Raw genomic sequence first — 20,430 nt, 5'->3', positions numbered from 1 at the left:
CCTCCCTCCTCTGGGTGCCCTCCCACAGAATTCGGACTGTTCACTATTAGAACACATTTGGATCACCTGGTGGGGTAACTGTTTCCGTGGCTGACTCTTCAGCACCCAGCCCAGGCTAGGCCTATATTTCAAACTCATCTGTGACTAAAATTAAACTCACCAGAGGCAGGATGGTATGGAAAGGCCATGGGTGTGGTAGTCAGATTGGATATGACTCCATCCTCTGTCCTCTTTCTACCTCACCAGCTTCATCTCCTCCCCCTCCTTCTCTGAGCTATAACCACAGTGGCCGGCACTCCTTTCCCAGTGCATGGCTTTTCATATGCTGTCCCAACTGCTTATGATGCTCTTCCCCTGGCTCTTTCTCATCCTTTAGTGCCCTGTTTAACTATTACCTCCTAAGAGAGGCCTTCCTTGGCTACTGAGTCTAAAGGCACACCCCTTCCCATTCTATCATTCTCTAGGCATTCCCTTTATTGATTTATCACAATCCTAGCTGTCATGTTGATACATTGGTTCACATGTTTGCTGCTTGTTTCCCCCCTTAGACCTTGAGGGCAGGGACTTTGGCTTGCTCACTGCAAGGCCTGGTAAATATTTGGCACAACAGAAATCTTCATGAGGAATGAATAAACAAACAGGTTCAGATCCCTGCTCCACCACTTCTCAGCTTTGTCCCTGGATTAATTACCCTCTCGGAAGGCTTCCTCATTTGAAGATCAGGCCTTTCAAGTTGAGATCAGTATTGGAGATTGTGTAAAATGCCTGATTACATGAAGAGGCTCCGTAAATTGTAGCTATTATTTGTGAAGTTTATTCTTTCCTTCATCTGAAAAATGCACCCTTTTGCCAGGTTTAGAGACCTGGCATTTTTCAAAAGAATTTTTTATAGAGGTGTAACATATGTATAGAAAAGTACACACACCAATTACTACATATATATGTGCGTACACACACACACATAAACACATCCATGTAATCACCTCCCAAATTAAGGAGTAGAACATTCCAACACCCAGGAAAGTTTCCATGTTAGCCTCCCCTATCTCCTCCCCGCACCAATAACACCTCCCATTCTTTCCCTCCTCTATTTGATTTGAGATTACTGCACATTCATTCTCTCTTCAAGCCATTTCTGACAAACTCCTTTTCTAGTTCGTCTTCTGAGACCTTCTTCTAGTAACTCTAGCTCTCTTGACTCCTACCGCCTGTGGACAAAAAAAGAGGTTCTATGGAAAGTAACCTCACAGGGTGATCTGATCATAAATTCCTAATTGGGCAGGTTGTGGTGGGTAGTCACATCCCAGGAAAATAACTTCTTTAGTAAGAGGTTTATCTTTGCCTTAAGTAACTCCTGTCCGTTGTGCCTGTGCATCTAGGTTAACACACCCTTAAAATGCCCCCTTTTGACCCCTCCTTCTAATACCTGACCACCCTCAAGAGTTTCACAATCCCATAATCCAATCCCTGCCTTGCTTTCTCCCACCTCCATGTAATCTTTCTTAGTTTCCTCCTTAATTTTAAATGCATAAAAGAAACTGCAAAACTGTTATTCTCTGGAGCATTTGAGATCTCGTTCCCCAGCACGTGTCATCAGTGTGGCTTAAATAAACTTTTATAAAAATTCTCTATATGTTCGGATGTTTCTTACATCGATGCAAAGTGGGGGCATGCAACCCAGTGAAGTGCAAGATGATCCTTGCAATTTCACTTCTAGGTATATGCCTGAAAAAATTGAAAACAGATACTCGAACAAGTATATATATATATATGCATGCTCATGGCAGCACTATGCATAATAGCCGAAAGATGGAAACAGCCCAAATGTCCATCAATAATGAATGAATAAAAAATTGTGATATACTTACATATTCAGCTATAAAAAAGAATGAGGTACTGATACATACAACTACATGGATAAACTTTGAAAACATTATGCTAAGAAGCCATAGGATCACACATTGTATGATTCTATTTGTATGAAATATACAGAACAGATAAAGCCATTGTGTTAGAACACATATTGGTGATTGCCAGGAGCTGGGTGGGGATAGGATGGGGACAATTGCTTAACGGGTAAGGGTTTTTACTTTGGAGTGATGGAAATGTTTTAGAATTAGATAGAGGTGGTGGTTGCAGAATACTGTGAACATACTTAATGCCACTGAATTGTCCACTTTAAAATGGTTCATTTCATGTTTCATTAATTTCATGTCAAAAATTATTTTTGAAAAAATGAAGTAGTCACTCTCACTGTGCAGCTGAGAGGACCGAATGAGGTACAGGCTCCTTAAGCTTTCTAAGCTGTGAAGGGCTGGGCACATATCAGCTGGGGGCAACTGAAAGGAATGGCTTGGGGGTCAGCAGGTGTGGCTTTGCTGCTCTGTCCTAAGTAGTAATGATATGATGATAAGAGATAGCTACAATAATTACAGCTGATACTTCTATAACATTAATATGAGCCAGGCAATGTTCCAAGTGCTGTACATCTTAAACTCACCAATTCCTTGCACCTAACAGGTATTACTACCATATTTTCATTACAGGAGAAGAAACTGAGGAACTGAGCTTTAAATGCCTTGTACAAGTCACAGGTAAGGAAGTGGCAGAGTCTAAATTCGAACCTAGGCAGTCAGATTCCACAAACTTAAGTCTCAAATCCTAGGCTCTATATGGTAAATCCTTTTCATGTTTTATCTCATTTAATCCTGTGAGGTAGGTGTTACTGTTATGTTCAAGACAAAAGACACAGGCCTAAAACGGAGTCATTCATGCTAAAAGCCCATGATACTAAACCTAGATTTAATACCTGATCTAATTGCAGTTTCAACCTCTCCCAGAAACATAATCTTAATTAACCAGTCTGGAATTTCCTGGTCAAGGATCAGTAAGGTAATCTGTCACCTAGGCCCTCTCCATCCCCCATAGAAAGAGGCAATCTGCATGATTAAAAACCCTTCCCATTCTCTTCCCCCAAAGAAAAGATGTCCCTGCCAGAGAATAATCCTTTCTTTTCTTTCACTAAGAGCTCTCTCGTGCCTCACCTGGCTTCCTATAAAAACCTTGTACAACCCTCAGGAGCACCCTACTAGTTATTAGATGGAATGCTGCCCGATTTATGAAACCAATAAAGCCAATTAGATCGTCAAGTTTACTCAGTTGAAATTTTTTTTTGGTTATTATTACTATTTTTTAAAAATTCCTTCATGGCTCATCTGTATTCAATGCCTTTGTCTTTACCCTGCATTTATTTTCATGTTGGTCTGCATATTCTTGTCATTATCTCTTCATCTTGCTTCACATTTTCTTTATACTGCACATATTACTACCTAAATATTATTTGTATTTTCTTTTGGTCTCATCACTAGAGGCAGGGCTTTTTTATTGATTTCCCAATACTCAGAACAATGTGTGGTATACAATGAATGTTGCACATAGTACTGGGTAGTTTTGTGTACCTGTTTCAATAAATATGATCATACTGGACATGGTTTACTTAAAAAAAAGTCTTGGATTGAAAAAAAAATCAAGACATAGATCTAGCTCATTCTTTTAAACAGATGAATGGTACATCTTCCACACTTTGAAGGTAACACCATTTATTTAAGCAGTTTCCTATTTATCAATATTTTCACCAGTGTATCTTTAAAGAAAACAATAAACATCTTAGCACATACCTTTTTGTGTATATAATGTACATATTTCTTTAGAATTAGTGTTTAGAAGTGGAATTGCTGGAAAAGTACATGTATTAAAAATGTCAACAGATAATGCCAAATTGCCCTCCTGATGAAATCCATTCTTGCCAGTGATGAATGAGGGTACACAACAGGTTTCCATATACCTTAGACTAGACTGGATATTATCCGTTTTTACCAATATGATGAGGGTAAAGGAACCCCCAATATACAGATGAGGAAACTGAGGCTCAGAAAATTTAGGGGCTTTTCCACATAGCTGGGAAGTGGAGGAGTTGCGATTCGACATCTCCTGAGTCCGATTCTGCAGAGGATGTACTAAACCTGGACAATTTCCTACGTTGTGTATCCTAGGGTACTTCTGGTTATTGCCGGGTCTTGGGATGCTGGCAGGCTGGCGCTCTCTGGGTCTCAGAACCCTCTCTACCGCAGACCGCCTCTCTCCTGCGCTGATCAATAACCGTCCTATAGCCTCCCCCGCTCGGAAATGGCGACCAGCTTGCTCGCGAGGCCACGCCCTTTCCCTGGGAGGCGGGGCCTGAATATAGGCCAGAGCGATAGATGCCCGAGCCAAGTTTGAAGTCGGCCGCCAGGCAAGCTCGCGCAGAAGCAGAGAGGCGGTGGCGCCTCAGGTCGGGAGGAGGAGCACCGAGCGGAGGGCTCGCTTGCTGGGGCCGCCCGAGAGTTTCTTCATCGCGGGCGCTGGGGCCGCCATCTTAGATGGCGGGAGTAAGACGAGAACGAGCGTGAGACAGGATCCTTCCCTACCGCTCTCTTTGGGCCCCAAAGAGGGCCAGCTGGCCGGGCTTTGGGGCGTGTGCCCTGAGGCGCGGAGCGCGAGTGCGACGATGCGGGGGCTGCCCGGGGCCCCGTCCCCTGGGCTGGGGACGCGCCGAATGTGACCGCCTCCCGCTCCCTCACCCACTGCGGGGAGGAGGAGCGGGCCAGACGCCGCAGCCGGACGACGAGACACGGAGGGGGCCCGGTTCTTCAGGTAGGCGGCAGGGCCGGGCCCTGGATGCTCGGGGAGTCGGGCGTCGGGGCTGAAGGCGCCGGTTCACCCGCGGCCCGGCTTGGGCGGTGCTGACAGTGGCCCCACGGCTGCTGGGTGGAGGGCCCGGGCCAGGCCGCTGTCAACCCCGGGTGGCGCTGGAGGGCGGGGGAGCCGGGCGTCAGGGCTGAAGGTGCCGGGTTCCCTGGCGGCCCAGCTTGGGCGGTGCTGACAGTGGCCCCACGGCTGCTGGGTGGAGGCCCCGGGCCAGGCCGCTGTCACCCCGGGCGGCGCTGACGGGCGGGGCCCCGGGGCCCGGTGTCATGGCCGGCGAGACGAGTTCCCACATTCCCATTCTGATTTTCTTGTGTTTTGGGGAAGCGTGCCAGCGCCACCCCTATACCTGGTGCACTTTCCTCATATTTTGGTAATGGGAAAATCCACCCAGAGCTGCCCGATATCTCTGTTGTCATTCAGATGGGCTAATTCCTTTTCTTTCTGGCTGCGGAGTGGGGGACCCGGGTTTGCATCTCTCTCAAGGTCCGTCACTCAAGTGACACCCTTTTTAGGGAAGACGAGAGGAATCCAGGACGAGAGGAGGAAATGGGTCACTGCCCCGCCACAAAAGCATAGGGGCCTCGCCTAGAGTTTTAGGACTCTGTGGGTTACTAATGAAAGGTTTGAGATGCTTATACTGAAGATTGGCCTCGGGATGCATTGGAGTGAAGATCCAGGGCTGTCTTTTGTGTGGCGTTAGAGCCGCCAGGACGCGTCAATTCTGCAGCTGCGCTGCGGAGGCTTTGCAGCGTTAGGCGATGCGCAGAGAGAGGAGTTTGGACTTCGGGAGAGGCGAAGCGGCTGTGTTCATTCATTGTTCTCTTTCCAGGGCTCTGGGTGTGCCCTCTGGTATTCATTCTCTGGTGAGAAGAGTGATAGGATTTCCTAGGTCTCCTTGAGATGTGACTGGGTTCTAGAGGATCGCTTAATCTAAGCAGGGAATGAATTCAGCGCACGTTCACAAAGTATTTCTGCTTGCCTTGTCCTTTGTGGCCTGAGTGGAGGGAGTCTGCCCTCGGTTGGCTCCCGAGGCGTGAAAACAATGCGCTGTGATAAGGATGGACTTACCAAGTGTTGTGGGAATTTGGAACAACTAGTTTTTCCTGGGAGAGTCGAAGAAGCCTGTCCACTGGAGGAGACTTTTGCGCTGAGATTTGGACTGATGAGTAAGTGCTCACCAGGTGAGGAGGAAGAGAGAGAGCATTCTAATGTGAGGGAACAGCTGGTACAAGAAAGAAACATGCAGGGGTTGGGGATGAGTTTGGGCAGCAGCAAGTAGTCTGGGGTGCAGGAAGGAAGTGGTGAGAAATGAAGGTCTAAAAGAAAAGTTGGCTAGATTGTGAAGGATAGTTGTTGAAGATAGTGAACTAGTTCATTTAATTTGGATTATTTTAAATGAGCGTTGCTAATTATTTTTTCTTGCTGATAAATTTCTCCTCTCGATGTTGAAGCTGATAGTAATTGAAAAGATTCACGTCGATAAACCTAATTAAGAACATTTTTGATAAGTACTTTCTTTGTACATGGGGACTGAACCGAACTCATTTCTAGGGATTCTTGCAGAAGAGTCTTCTCAAGTTATACTTGCTCACAAAAATGTTGACTTTACAGATGTAGTATACTGCACTAATAGTACATTTTAAATGGCTGTTGACAATAAAAACCATGCTCCCCAGTCATATATAAATTTCCAGATTGTATAAAACATCTGAAAAAGTATAGAGTGTGAGTAGATATTTTTAGTTTAGTAAATGTGTTTTATAGGATAAACCATTTCTTTGGATTGATTCCATGGATTCCAATTCTTTTATAAAGTCTTTAGCTCTTTGAACATTATTTCTCCCAAATAGCTATATTGTGATTAATGCTATGCTAAAGTGATTATGATGTTAACAGGCTTCAGCTAGCAGTTCCTAAATCTTTCTTGGGTTGTGATGCTTCTGTACCACTGAAGAATATTAAGATTCTTTTCTTGGTGATGGAATAGGACTCTGGGTGGTGAGCACACAATGATGTATTATAAAATTATACACTTGAAACTTATATGTTATTAACCAGTGTTACTCCCATAAATTTAATGTTTAAGAAATATTCTTTTGACTTGTTTTCACCCTTATCACTTCAAGGGCTAAGCTATTTAAATTGCAACAGAAACATTTGACTCATTTGATTGAATACTGGATACTTGGGAAAATAAACCTGTTACTGTTTCTGTTGTAAAACTTATCTTTTAGGTATGTATTTGTGATTATAAATTGTAGCGGGATTGCTTAGTCTTGTTAAACTCTTGTCAGTAGTTGAAAAATATGCGTGCTTTCAAAATAGAAGGCTTGAGTGAAATACATTAGAACATACTTTATAGGATTTGGTTTAGCAGAAGAAAACAGTGAAAAGCATATTAAATTAGTCATTTATGATGAAAAGTTTCTAAAAAATGAAATGGAGAATGGTTAAACATCAAGTGTTCTATTACAACTGCTCTGAAACTAGTTGCTTTTAGTTTAAAACATGCCATTGTGAAATCTGAAATAGATGCTTTGTTCTGAAGATTAAACTTGGAAGTTAAATTTTACTTTTCCAGAAGCATTAGATTACTTATTAAAATGGAAAATAAAATTAATGACTTCATTACTATTTTAAGGAGTCAGTAGTAGATATATGGTTCTACTACATTTTAATTTCAGATAAAACTTTCAGTAGTTGGTAACCTACTGCCTAAAAATAGAAAAATGTTACATGAGGGAGTGCTTTTGTTTGCATGTTAGGAACATAATAGGCCATACATAATAATCTTGGTCTTGGGAGGAGCTTGTTAGCCAAACAACATGCCTTCATGTTGACTTGCAGAAGAGAATTTTAAATATTGCCTTTGAAAGGCAGTGGACTAATGTGACGGTAGGGGGTTTATGAAACCACAAAATTGTGCTTTGACTTGAGGTTTTTTGTTTTTTAAATTGTGCAGAACATGGGAGTCTCATTTCTTCAAAACAAATGACTGTAGGTAGAAAACTGCTCACCTTGAGTGGAAATCAAGGAACATTGGGCTCATTTAGGATGAGGTTGTTTCAGGTTTTAGGTTGTCTTATTTTGTATGTGTTTTGTTTGTTCATGTATGTGTATGGATGGATAAGAATTCCTACTTAATAAACTGACTAGATTCAAAATGTAATACTAGATATTTGAGTTCCAATTCAAATTCAGTTAGTATTTTGGGTATAGGGCTTAAACTATTTTGCCTGTAATCTTCATGATAGTAAGGGCTGGGTATTCTAGCTTTAAAAGTTGTGAGTAAAAGTTCCTTAATTATATATCAAAATTTTCATTAATTTTTACAGTGATTGAATCATTCTTTTCCTTCATTTCTCCCATAATACTTATGTAGCTCTCAATAATTTTAGTAGTTAGCTTCAGATCTGTTAGCTTTTCTTCTAAAATTACTCCTAGCATCTCCGTTTAACTAGTTCTTTCTTTGTTACTAGTTTTGGCCCAGGCTGTCTGAAGTCTCTGGCAAATCACAAAGTGTGTTAATTGCTTCACATTCCAATCAGTGTACATAGTTTTTCTTGAGGAACACTTGACACACAGTTTTATTTTTAGATCAGATTCTAAGGGATTTTACTGGGTGAGGATTAACAATCCTAAAACTAGTTTAGAATTTAAAAACCTTTGTGATTTAGAGATTATTTACATTTTTGGTTAATGAATGGGAACAGCAGGCAATGGCAATCAATGTCTAATTGCTTCTGAGGACTTTGTGGATTCTACTAGTTTCTTTCTTTTCTACTTGTTGGGTTTAATTTACTGTCATTTAATAGCAAGAGTAAGCATATTTTTACTGTTTTAGTCAAGATGTTCTTTCCTATATTCTTCCAGTCTGCTATGGAGAGTAAAAGTGGTCTGATTTTTTTTGAAGCTACTAGGCATTCCATTTGGACAAAATATTTACCTTTCTCCATCCATGTACATTTCTGATGAGAGTCAAGCTAGTTAATGTTTAACTCAATATGTCTTTAAAATTACTTGTTTTCATTCTTAAAATGGGTATTTTGGAGGCATCCTTTTCAGACTTGGATAGCTTTTTAACATGTCCTTTACCTAGGTTTGGGATAAATGAAATTCTGAGTTTTTCCTGGAAGAACATGACAGGTTATATGTGGCAAATCTTATTTCATTCCAAAATTCATTAGGAAGCTCAGAGTCTCAGAGAGAGGCATTTCCCTAGATCCACATAGGTCATTCAGAAAGGAGCTCCTATTTGCATTTAACAAAGTTTATTTACAATAGGCAAAACTGGAAGAAGTTCAAATGATCAACGGTAATAAAATGATTACGTAAACTGGGGTATAGCCACTTTGATGGGACACTAAGCTCTTCATTAAATATGGCATATATGAAGCATTTATGACATGGAAAATGCTGAACACAAAATTATGTATCTAGAATGATCGTAGTTGTATATAAAAACAATATAGTGGAATATTATTTACTAATAAAAAGAAATTATATACTGATCTATTCTCCAACATGTTTAAACCTTGCAGACATTATGTTAAATGAAAATACAGTCAGAAAAGACCACATATTATATGATTACTTTTATATGAAATGTTCAGAATAGGCAAATGTATAGAGACAGACAACAGGTTAGTGGTTGCCAGGGGCTGGAGGGAGTGCGGAATGGGCAGTGACTGTGTGATTGGGGTTTCTTTTTGGGGTGATGAAAATATTCGAAAATTGATTGTGGAAATGGATGCACAATGCTAGGAATGTAATAAAAGCTATTGAATTGTACACTTTAAATGAGTGAGTTGTAAGGTATGTGAATTATATCTTAAGCTGTTAAAAAATTCAGAACCTACACATATGAAGAAAATACATGGAGATGTTAACAGTGGTTTTTAAACAGTAGAAATAAAGATAATGTTCCTTTTTATACTTTTCATAGTCTCTGAATATATTGCTTTTATAGTAGAAAATACATTTAATAATGTTAAAACAGTTCAATTCATGATCTGGGCCCTTATGTCACTCCATTCAGTCACTGTCAGATTACAGTGACAGCTATATTTTTGAGCTTCTTTCAACTATCTACTTCTTTCACATTAGTTCAGGCTTTTATTACTATTTGCCTGGACCATTAGAACCTGTGAATTGAACTCTTTTTTTCTTCTTCTCATGCCAGTACATCCTCCACATTATAGCCAGATTCATTTTCTCAATGTGCAGATTCTTAAAAATTAAATTTTATTAATTTTTCAAATAGATAATAGTCACCTGCCACAAAATTAAAAGGATACAAAGTTGTGCTGTGCAGAGTAATCCTTCCTCTTGTTCTCCAGCTACCTAATTTTCTTTCATAGAGGGAAATATGGGGTTCTTCTCTATATCTTTTTTATGATGATATAAGAATATTCAAGTGTAGACGTGCAAATCTTTTGCAAATCTTCCAAAGAGTCTCCTCCATTGCATATCAGACTAAACATAGAGTTCTTGCTTCTATGTCTTGCTAACTGATTCCTCACACTATCTGGAGCATAATTCAGAAACCATTTTTTAAGCACTTAAGTAGGTACAGGCTAATGTGCTTTGTACAGGGTGAAAAAGGCAAGTTCTTTACTTCAGGATCTTATCTAATGAAGAGAGATTGGCATGATTTCCTCACTTTTATCTGTTCCTCTTTTAAGAGCATTTTGAGCACCATCTTCTAAATGTCATTTCCTGATCTTTTTCTCTTCTCACTTATTGTTGTTTCCTTCCTTGAACCCTGCCTTAAAACTCTTTGCATTTATTTTTATGGCCTTTATTTATAGTCATTTGTGAGCTTACTGTACATTCCAGTAGATTATAAAACTCAATGTTTCCAACTCAATGTGCAGTTTCCTTATTTATCAATACTTGTGAAAAAAAAATTTTTCCCTTTGAGAGGCTGAGGGATCAGCCCTGTGATCTTTGGTGAAAGTGTTGAATCTAAATTCCAATACTTAATAGGTTTCCTGTGACCTTTTATTTAAACTTAAATGGTTTGTGAAAGTACTTTTTTGGAACTGTGCACTGTAGACTATCCCACTCTTCTTTTCTTAGAAGACTGTGTATTAATCACCTTTGAAATACCCAGAGTTTAGCATAACAGCTAGCCCCTGATCCGCAGCTCAATTTGTTGAATATACGGTGTTAAATAATGTTTATTGAGTTGAATTTTTTGTATAGATGTCTTACATGTCTGGCTAGACTTAAGGTCTTTAAATATTTTGCTCATTTTTCTAAATCTCCAGTTCTTAAAACTTTGTCTTGATTATATAACAAACATTAATTGAATGAGTGGAGATTCAGAGGTTTATCACCTGTGGATTTAGTTCTTTCTTACTACCCATCACACACACAAATGCTTACAGTTAAGCGGATACACTTACTAAACTTAGGACATCTTTTGAGTTACCTTGCTTAGTTCTATTGGGTGTTATCTGTAGAGTGCTCTGGGTTCTCACTGCCAGCTCCTTGAAGACGTTTGCCTGCTTTAACAGCTCCCTGACTCATCGACTCAAACTGCTGGCTATTTCTTTCTGCATTCATAGGCTTAATACATGGAAGAAAGTTTTAACCAGAGAGAATGAGGGGATAAATGATTCTCTTCCACCTTCCTTGACTTTAGTCTGGATTGGAATTAAAGTGAGATTGTGAGACTAGAGATCATCACCTTCATGACAAGTATTTAGCTGTTTGACACTACAAAATGGGCCCCATGGGCGTGTGTGTGTGTGTGTGTGTGTGTGTGTATGGAGGGAGGTGTTGGTAAACTATACATAACATAAAATTTTCCATTTTAACCATATATGTGTACTATTCAGTGGCATTAAGTATATTCACAACATTGTGCAACCATCACCACTATTTCCAGAACTTTTTCATCATCCCAAACAGAACCCTGTACTCATTAAACAATAACTCTCCATTCCTCCCTACTCCAAGCTTCTGGTAAATACTTTTCTACATTCTCTCTACGAATTTGTCTATCCCAAGTATCTCATATAAGGGACTTATTTCACTTAGTGTGTTTTCAGGGTTCATCTATATTGTACCATGTACCAGAATTTAATTTCTTTTTATGTCTGAATAACATTCCCGTGTACGTGTTCGTGTGTATGTAATATTTTATCTGTTGATGGACTCTTGGGTTGTTTCCACCTTTTGGCTGTTATAAATAATGCTGTGAACATTAGTTTACAAGTGTATGTATTAATCTCTGCCTTCCTATGTGTATATGCCTAGGAGTGGAATTGCTGGATCATACAGTAGTTCTGTTTAACCTTTTGAGCAACTGCCAAACTGTTTTCACAGCAACTGTACCACTTTGCATTCCCACCAGTTTCTCCATATATATCCTTGCCAACACTTGTTATTTTCTGTTTTTTTTTGATTTTATCTGTCCTAATGGATATGAAGTGGCCCTAGGCTTTTTTCTTTCTGTTAGTTAGAGCTAATAGGCAAACCAGAAGCTTAGAAATTGACTCTATTTGCATCTAATAGACTTTTTTCTCCCTTATAAATGTATTTGTATATAATATTCTTCAAAGAGATACACTAATTACACAATAACTCATCATTTTTGAAAAGAATAAAGTTTTTTGACAAGCTGGTACATGTAGTTATTGTAGTTACCTTTCTTAATACCCACATATCAAATGTATTCAGTTAGTTGATGAAAGATGATTTCAGTTCATCCTGGGTGATAAGATATATTAACTGAAAAAAGTTGTTCAAGAAGATCCCATTTTTACAAAGAAAAATATAAAATATATATCTATACATAAAAAAGATACGTATGTCCACAAATGTTAGCAAGAGCCATCTATAGGTTAATTTTTGTATTTTTCTATATTTTTACTTTCCCTGCCCCATGAACATGTATTCTGTAATCAGTCAATATAGCTTTTTAAAGAGTAGTAGTTTGGGAAATATAAATTATTGCTAAAACCTATATGTGTATGTATTAACATCTGTATGGGATTATAAGCATGGAGAAAACACTGAAGAATATTATTAAGTTGTTAAAAAAAAAAAGACCATTAATTTATATGTCATAAGTGCTCTAGGAAAAAAATAAAGCAGGGCAAAAGTTTTAGAAGGTACTGAGGATGGAGATAGGTTTCTATTTACAGTTTCTATGTTTATAAAGTCACTAACTATTAAAATTAAAAATAAAAGGAAAACGAAGTTGTGTAAAAAGTAAAAACAACTGGTTCGTTTCTTTCTAGACTTTTCCTCTACCCTCATTCCCTGGATAGATATACTTTAGCTTTTGTTTTACCTATGCATCTATCAAAATACTACTCTTTCTAGTTCAAATATTACAGTGAAATCATCCTTTATTGTCCATATCCTCTTCCACTCAAGCTACCAGTGACCTTTCCACATTCCTAATCTCATAGTAGTTTTCTTGAGAAGTTATCTTCCCCCACCACCCAGAGAAGCTGCCACATTTTGTCGTAGGCCTGCTTGTCATTCTGAAAGCCCTTAGCACTGTGCCTAGCACATAGTTAAGTCTTTGGTAAATGATGATGGTTTTTTTTCCTTTACTTTAAAAGCTCGTGGAAGGCAAGGTCCACATCTGTCTGAATTTTATATTGTTCAGCAGCTGGCAATTGAAAGTAGTCTTAGGAACTGTTGAATGAATAGTGTTCCTTATTCTTTTCCTCTCAGTTTTGTTCTAGGTTGCAGTATATAATCATTCTGGTTCTTAAGATTATATATCAGTATTTTTTTTTCTTATTTAAAAAATTTTTTTATTTCTTTATTATGGCGACATTGGTTAATGAAATTCATTAAGTTTCAGGTGTACAATTCAACAGCAAGACATATATATATATTACACTGTGTGTTCACCGCCCATAGTTAGATTTCTTTCTGTCACCACATACTTGACCCCTTTTCTCCCATCCATCTCCCCTTCCCCGCTACCCTCTGGTAACCACCAGTCTATTGTCCATGTCCATGAGTCTCTGTTTGTCCTGTTTTATATTAGTATTTTTATGTGGTAGATAGGAGATTCACTTATTTTATATTTTATATTTCACATCTTTATTTTAGAGGATGGCTAACGCTATTTTTAAAATTATTTGATTATGCACGATTTGCCACTAAAATTTGAGGCCTTTTATGTGGAAAAGATATCGGTGATACAAGGTTAAGTCAGTGTTTCCAAGTATTAACTTAGCAGGGTGAGGTATCGGGTAACTTTTTTGTTTTTCTTTCTAACCTTTTCACTATGTAGCCACCTCCCCCACCCCTGACCCCCCTTTTTTTTTTTAACTCTGTCATTACCTGGCCATCAGAATAATCATCCCCTAAACCATATTTTATTTGTGCACTGTATATTTTGGTACTTGAATTAATGATATGCTTTCTAAATGGGTCTGTTCATTTTTAAATTAGCAGTTGCTGCCTAAATGAGAAACTGACTGATTTGGAGATGAAAAATAAAACTTGGATTAAAAAAGAGTTCAAAGTGACTTAAAATGAAAATAATGAAAAACTAACTTGTGACAAGAGTTAAAAATGAAATTGGCTCCAGATGTCTTTCACTGTGAAACTGATTGGTTTAACATATTGTTTTGAACTAGTTAATTTTTAACTTGTATTTAAAATTAATTACCTTTTAAAAAAATCAGAATCTTTTCTAAACTTGGGCAGCTCCTGCTTGGTAATTTTTAGAAGAGTAGAGTGTCACATTTCTTCATGTGTGTTTATGCTGGCCAGTCATCTGATGAAGTTACCAGTTTGTGGTCAGAAATTGAGAAAGAGGAGTGAAGAAACTCAAAATATTGACACACACCACCGTGCAGTGCATCAGAGTGCCCTTTTGGACTGGTTGGGAAACTGTAGCCTAAGCCTTTTCCAAACTAGATATATTATTGTTTTCTAACTTGAATGAGATGACATTTGACTTTTAAGTGTTTGAGCATATCTCTTCAGCAGAAACTTTTCAAGGGTGATTTTTTTCCCCCCAGTGTTGTGGGACCAATTGAATTTAAAAAAAAAAAAACAAAAAGTGAACAAAGTACATATTTTCTAAAGGAAACTGGGATAATCTTGAAAATTTGATCATCCAGTCTCTCAGATGGACCGAGGTGGGCTGAAGTGGGAAATGAGCTTAAGTGGGAAATAGTAATGTGCATGATAAGCACATTAAAATATGAGTATTTAATCATGTTTTTACTCTGTCACCCAAAACTATTCTTATGAGATTTTGATTGCAGTTGAAGAAAATGAATCTATTCTTTCATCAGTCTCAATTCTCACAAGTCTTATAGTTTGACCATCTTACAGTTGAGTGTGATTTTTTTGTCTAAAGAAACAATTTAAAAAACAGTGATCTCTGAAGGTAAAAATTTACCTTTATTGATTGACTATTCACCTGCCAATTTCTAAAAATATTATTCTTAATTTATTTAATCTTCCCAACAGCCTGGTGATTAGGTACATACATTATGATCCTTATTTTAAAGAGGAAAAAGCAAAGAGAAATGGGGTAAATAACCTAAATAACAGGCCACCTACTTAATCAGAGAATAAAGGGATTTTCTAGGTTGATTTGGACTCCATCCTGCATCCTATCTTCACTTCAGAATTTAATCCCTAGGTGTGATGCAAATTTACTCTTTTTGTTAGGTTTCCGGGAATGCCCTCTGTTCTATCATTTTATAACTTAAAGTAGTTCCATTTCCTTCTTATGGGCCTTATATGTTTAACCCCACCTTATTTACTTCCTCAACTAAACTCTGAAATTATTGAAGGCTGCGATCAAGTTCTAAACTAATTTCTCTCTCCAAGTACTCATTTTTTGTAGAGTCCTCAGAGATATCCCTTTTGAAGAGTTGTCTTTCCTAAACTTTTGTTGACCTGAGTAGAAATACTTATTTCCATTACTCTTTTTTTTTTCTGTAAGATGATAATGAATACATTTTGCTATTACTTTATATGTGTAAACTTTTTTTTGGATCTTAAATATTTAATTTAGGGATATAGTTTAAAGTAATACTTTTAGAAATATTCTTTCTAAAATGTTACCCTCTATCACTACTTCATATTTCATAAACTTCTAGGAAATTTCCTGTCACATGTATGTAAAATGTACCCAGTTTATGCAAGCACTTTGGGCAAGATTGTGGGCTCATACTGAAGCCTTTAATCTAAAGCTGGGGGTGATTAGGGATGTCTACTTAATGTTTTAAACATTTATCATTTAATGGAAGGACTTCACTCTCTGGAAAGTTTTCTGCACTAATTTTGCCAGTTTTTCTGAGAGTGTTTAAGATGCTTGGAATTTTATATGATAGGTAATACTCTGAAAAGTGAGCTTTGTGGAAAGATTTTTAAAATGATTGTATTGGCTTTTGTAATTTTAAAGGTTCATTAAGCAATTAAGTAATCAAAATTGAGTAGACAAGTCTTTGAAATAGTGTTCTGATCAGAAAGGTTATTAAAGTTATTAAAAATAATGTACTTAGTTTATTTTATTACTACCATTTCTCCTATTCTGTACTCCCAGTCTATTTTCTAATTTTCTGATTTGTCAGGAAGATACAGTGTTAGAATATTTTAGTTAACTGATTAAAATATAAACTGACACATACTTCAAATAAAATTGTATACCATATAAAGTTAATAGAGCTACTTTTGCCTATATTTTGATTAAAGAACAGCAAAATAGGATATTTTACATGTCTCAAGCTCTTAAGTTGCTATAAATCGTATATGGCATTTGGTTTTCTTATCTTTAACATTAAATCTTGTCTTATTTCTCCTATCTGAAGAGATAAAAATAAGATGCTTTTGAGGAAATGATTGATCTAAGCGGGGAGAGAAGTATTTTCCAAAAAGTTATGCTTTGGTTAATTTTAGGTAATTTAGAAGTGTGTTGATGTCATTCACAGGTTCCAAGTTATAGACTAAATGGGTAAAAACAACTAGAATTGCCCCATGCAGACCCTGCAGAGGATCTCTGGGAATATGGAGATAGCTTGTAAATAGCATATGAATAAGATAATGTACAGCCAGTGTTATTCCCCCAAGTAATGTGAGAGCTAAACATGGTTTTTCACAATTGATCTGTACTTTGGAACTGGGAGCTTAATTTTTGGAACACATTAGCATAGTGGTTAAGAGTTTTAGGCTCTGAACTCAGAAAAACGTAGGCTGCAGGTTTAAGGGCTACTAGAAGAGTTTCTGGTTATTGTAATCAGTACAACCATCACTGCTTGTATAACAAATGATAATAGGTACCATTTACTATCTCAGGCTAACACTATACGCTCATGTGTTATTTAATCCTCCTGTGTTACAAAACATGCCAAGTATAAGAGAAAGAAATACAAGTAAATTAAATTTAGATGTCAGTAAGTTAAAGGCTATTAAAAATACAGGCTTTTTATTTAGTGTGTTCAGGTCATTTGTGCCACAGACTTTTAAAGCTCTTGCTCCCAGTTCCTCCTCCTTGCTTGCAAATGAAGGAGAAACTCAGGGCAGCTAGATAATATTACAACAGAATTTTAACTGGAGGACAGTGCCTTGGTTATTTGATGTATAGGAATTCTTTTGTATTGACTAATAGTCAGAATTAGTGAGTCATGGTTTATATTTCAGCAGTCTTATTACATGGAGATTTTATTTTATCTAACTTTTTTGGAATGAGGATAAAAAAGAATGGCTTAAAAGAAATTTATAAAATTTTCATTGTATTTGTCTTAAGTCCTATCCATTTACTGCAGATTATGAGAATTAGCTTTTTGAATAAAAGATTATATTTTTGATATACCCTCTATTCTGTATCTTTCAGTGGATAAGAAGAAAGGCCAAGTTAGAAAAAGCAAAAGGAATACTAGGATAATGAATTTAAATTGTTATTTAGAAATGAAGTAAACATCTTTTAAATATGAAGAAAAATTTAAAGTTATATATAAAGTTACATATATTTTTTTCCTTTCCTCCATGTACAGGTCTGCTGCATTATTTAAACAATTTCTAAGTACTATAATAGTAACATTACACGGTTAAATCACTGTTATAATATAGCTGTAATTTAATGAGGATCTGAATTTGTTGTCACTAAACCTTTTGAACGTCACATTTTCTTCATCTAAAAAAGAAGTAGAAATAGTACCTGCTTTAGTCTAATTTTACAGTCGTGTGAGAAAGTAATGAGAGCTGAATAAACTTAAGTTCTGTAAAATTGTTAAGTTTTTCTTGACTGAAGTAAACTTTCTGGAATCAGTCTCAATCACAGACTGCATTGCTTCATTCTCAGAAACTAGGTTTTAGGTAGATCGAGTCTCTTAAAATCTCATTTAAACACCAAAGTGCTGGTTACTTTAGGTATTTTTGCTCTGCCAATGTAATATTTTTGAGTGAAATATAAGACAGTATTTGAAGGAAAACTAGAAAACAAGGTTTTTCAGAATGTCCGGTTATAAATACTAATGAAGAAAATTTAAAATGAAGTATTTACATTGTTTGGTGTATGTGTGTGCTTCCCTACTCAGGGTCAATAGTAAGGTTTATTTGGCTGCTTGACTAGCTGAGGTAGGGAAAGGATGAAACAAAGTAAGCCTTAACCCTGCCTTTGCCAACTGCTTCTTGACTCTCTCAGGCAGAAGTTTTAAGACTTTTTGATTCTTGTACATCAAACTTCTAAAAAGCTTCCTGTATTAATCAGGATTGCTAAAATTGGTTTTTCTTACTGTGGCTCAAAGGAATCTAACCCCATCTTTCAGGAGAAGAGCTGTGTAACAAGAGAATCAATGAGAAATGTTAAGTGACTGCTCTCCAGAAATTGGTATAGTAGCATTTCCAGTCAAACATGTATACTTCAGATTAGGCTTTGAGGTGGAAGATGGACCGTAAAGCATAAGACTAAAATCACTTAAAATTATACCCTAAGTACTGCTAGTTACATTTTCATAATTGTAGTCTTATCAGATTTTAGTTGTCCTGAGGCTGCTTATTAGTATTTTGTATGTATGCTTGCTGCTCCCTAATAATCTTGAACCTTAAACATGGTCTTGCTTTCAAAGCATTTTTTTGTAGCATTTGGTAAACTCGAAAATAAAAAAAGCAAGACCTTCTCAGGGTTTTGGAAAGTTTGTTTTTTAACTTATATTTTATTAATCTGGCACTATTTATTCATTTTTAGAAATGTCTCTGAATGCAACAGTTCACTGAAATTATTGTGAGAGCTGGGCCTCAGTATGAGAAGGCTGAAATGATTGTGTTGAGTTTAAAATGCCTTTATCAGAACTCAGTATTCTCCTGGATTATGAACAGAATAAATTATACAAGTATCTTTTGTAATATCACTTCAAACAGCTTATTAGGAATTGCACTAAGAAATAACTTGATTTTTAAAAAAAAATTTTAACAATTCAATTTTCACAAACATAGTGTGGTCCCTATATTTACTAACTTTATTTATCCAGTCCTTAACATGTTTTCATACCTGAGTGTTCCTACCTACAATAACTGGTTTCTCAGCCACATGGAGCTTTATGTAGACTGGGGCATGAGGATTGCAGCCTTAGCCAACAGAATGTTTGATTTCTTTGCTGACGTCTGAGGGTTGAGTAGTAGGTACTTTGCTTTTACCAGCCATTTGATTTGTTGCCTGAAGACAGAGTGCAGTATTACAGGGAGGACTTGTACCTCGCCTTATCAATGTTTAGACTTAAAAAGGTAATTAATCTTATTTCTTGAAAGTGTTAAGGAATTCAAAATCACTGGCCTACTGCTTCTATATAGTCTTTCTTCAGAGCTTTCTGCTTGGCGTATAGCAGAAAACTTATTGGCTGTACTGGTGCATGTTGTTTATGGAAACCCTCAGGAATGTATACCTGGTTTAAAACAATATGAATTTGCTGTAAAAATTGAGTTTTTCTTAACATTACTATATTTTTGAATTATTCAAGAAGGAGTTTGAGAAATTTATACCATAGCAATCAGCTCGTTAGCTGTGTCCTATAAAACTTGTTGAAGTTCAGCAGTCCCTTGTTTTTATTCATTGAGAAATTTGCCTCATTCATTTACTAAAATGGAGAATTATTCTTAGGGCTACATTATGGCCTATGGAGTTTGGCCCATAGTAAGTACAGAGAAAGCAGTGACTGCCATAGGTTATAGAATCATTTGCAAACATGATATAAAAATGTAGCGGTTCTGTCACTGTTTATTTATTTTTTGCACATTCTGGAACTTGCTGGAAACAGTAACATAATTTTAAGTTTTACTGAATTACTCCTGTTTATTGTTTACTCTATAATACTGCTGTATTAATCTTTAATTATTTATTAATTTTACCCTTAATTACTATTTACTCTTTAATCTTACTGAATGTGTGGTTGGTTTCATGATTGACAGCTTAAGTACACAAAGAATACTTTAAATTAACTTCGAAGAATCTAAATTATAACATTATTCGGTAACGCTTAAGAAAGCATTCTTGTTTTGTGACGTGTACTCAGATGTTTGAGAATTATTTCCTTTGAACTGAACTATCTCCCCTACCCTCGCCAAATCTGAATTTCCTCTTTTGCATTCTGCATGATCAATTCTTAAAAACATTTCTCTATTTCTTTAGTAAGGACACTGTGGTTTAAAACCACTTATTATTTTCAGCAGTGTATATTTAGGGCAAATTGG

General features: G+C 36.9%; 1 protein-coding gene across 1 annotated transcript in view; it reads left to right on the top strand.

The window, feature by feature from the left end:
• The first annotated feature begins 4,342 nt into the window (after positions 1-4,342).
• Positions 4,343-20,430, top strand: part of RAF1 (Raf-1 proto-oncogene, serine/threonine kinase) — a 54,632-nt gene continuing 38,544 nt past the window's right edge. The window contains exon 1 of the mRNA XM_039886768.1: positions 4,343-4,692. The gene's annotated coding sequence lies outside the window, so the exon portion shown is untranslated. The remainder of the gene's footprint in view (positions 4,693-20,430) is intronic.

Source organism: Pteropus medius, unplaced genomic scaffold (assembly GCF_902729225.1).
Source record: "Pteropus medius unplaced genomic scaffold, Ma_sr-lr_union100, whole genome shotgun sequence".
In the NCBI taxonomy this organism is placed as follows: Eukaryota; Metazoa; Chordata; class Mammalia; order Chiroptera; family Pteropodidae; genus Pteropus; species Pteropus medius.
Note: the sequence above shows the minus strand (reverse complement) of the source record. Positions and strands in the feature narration are given on the sequence as shown.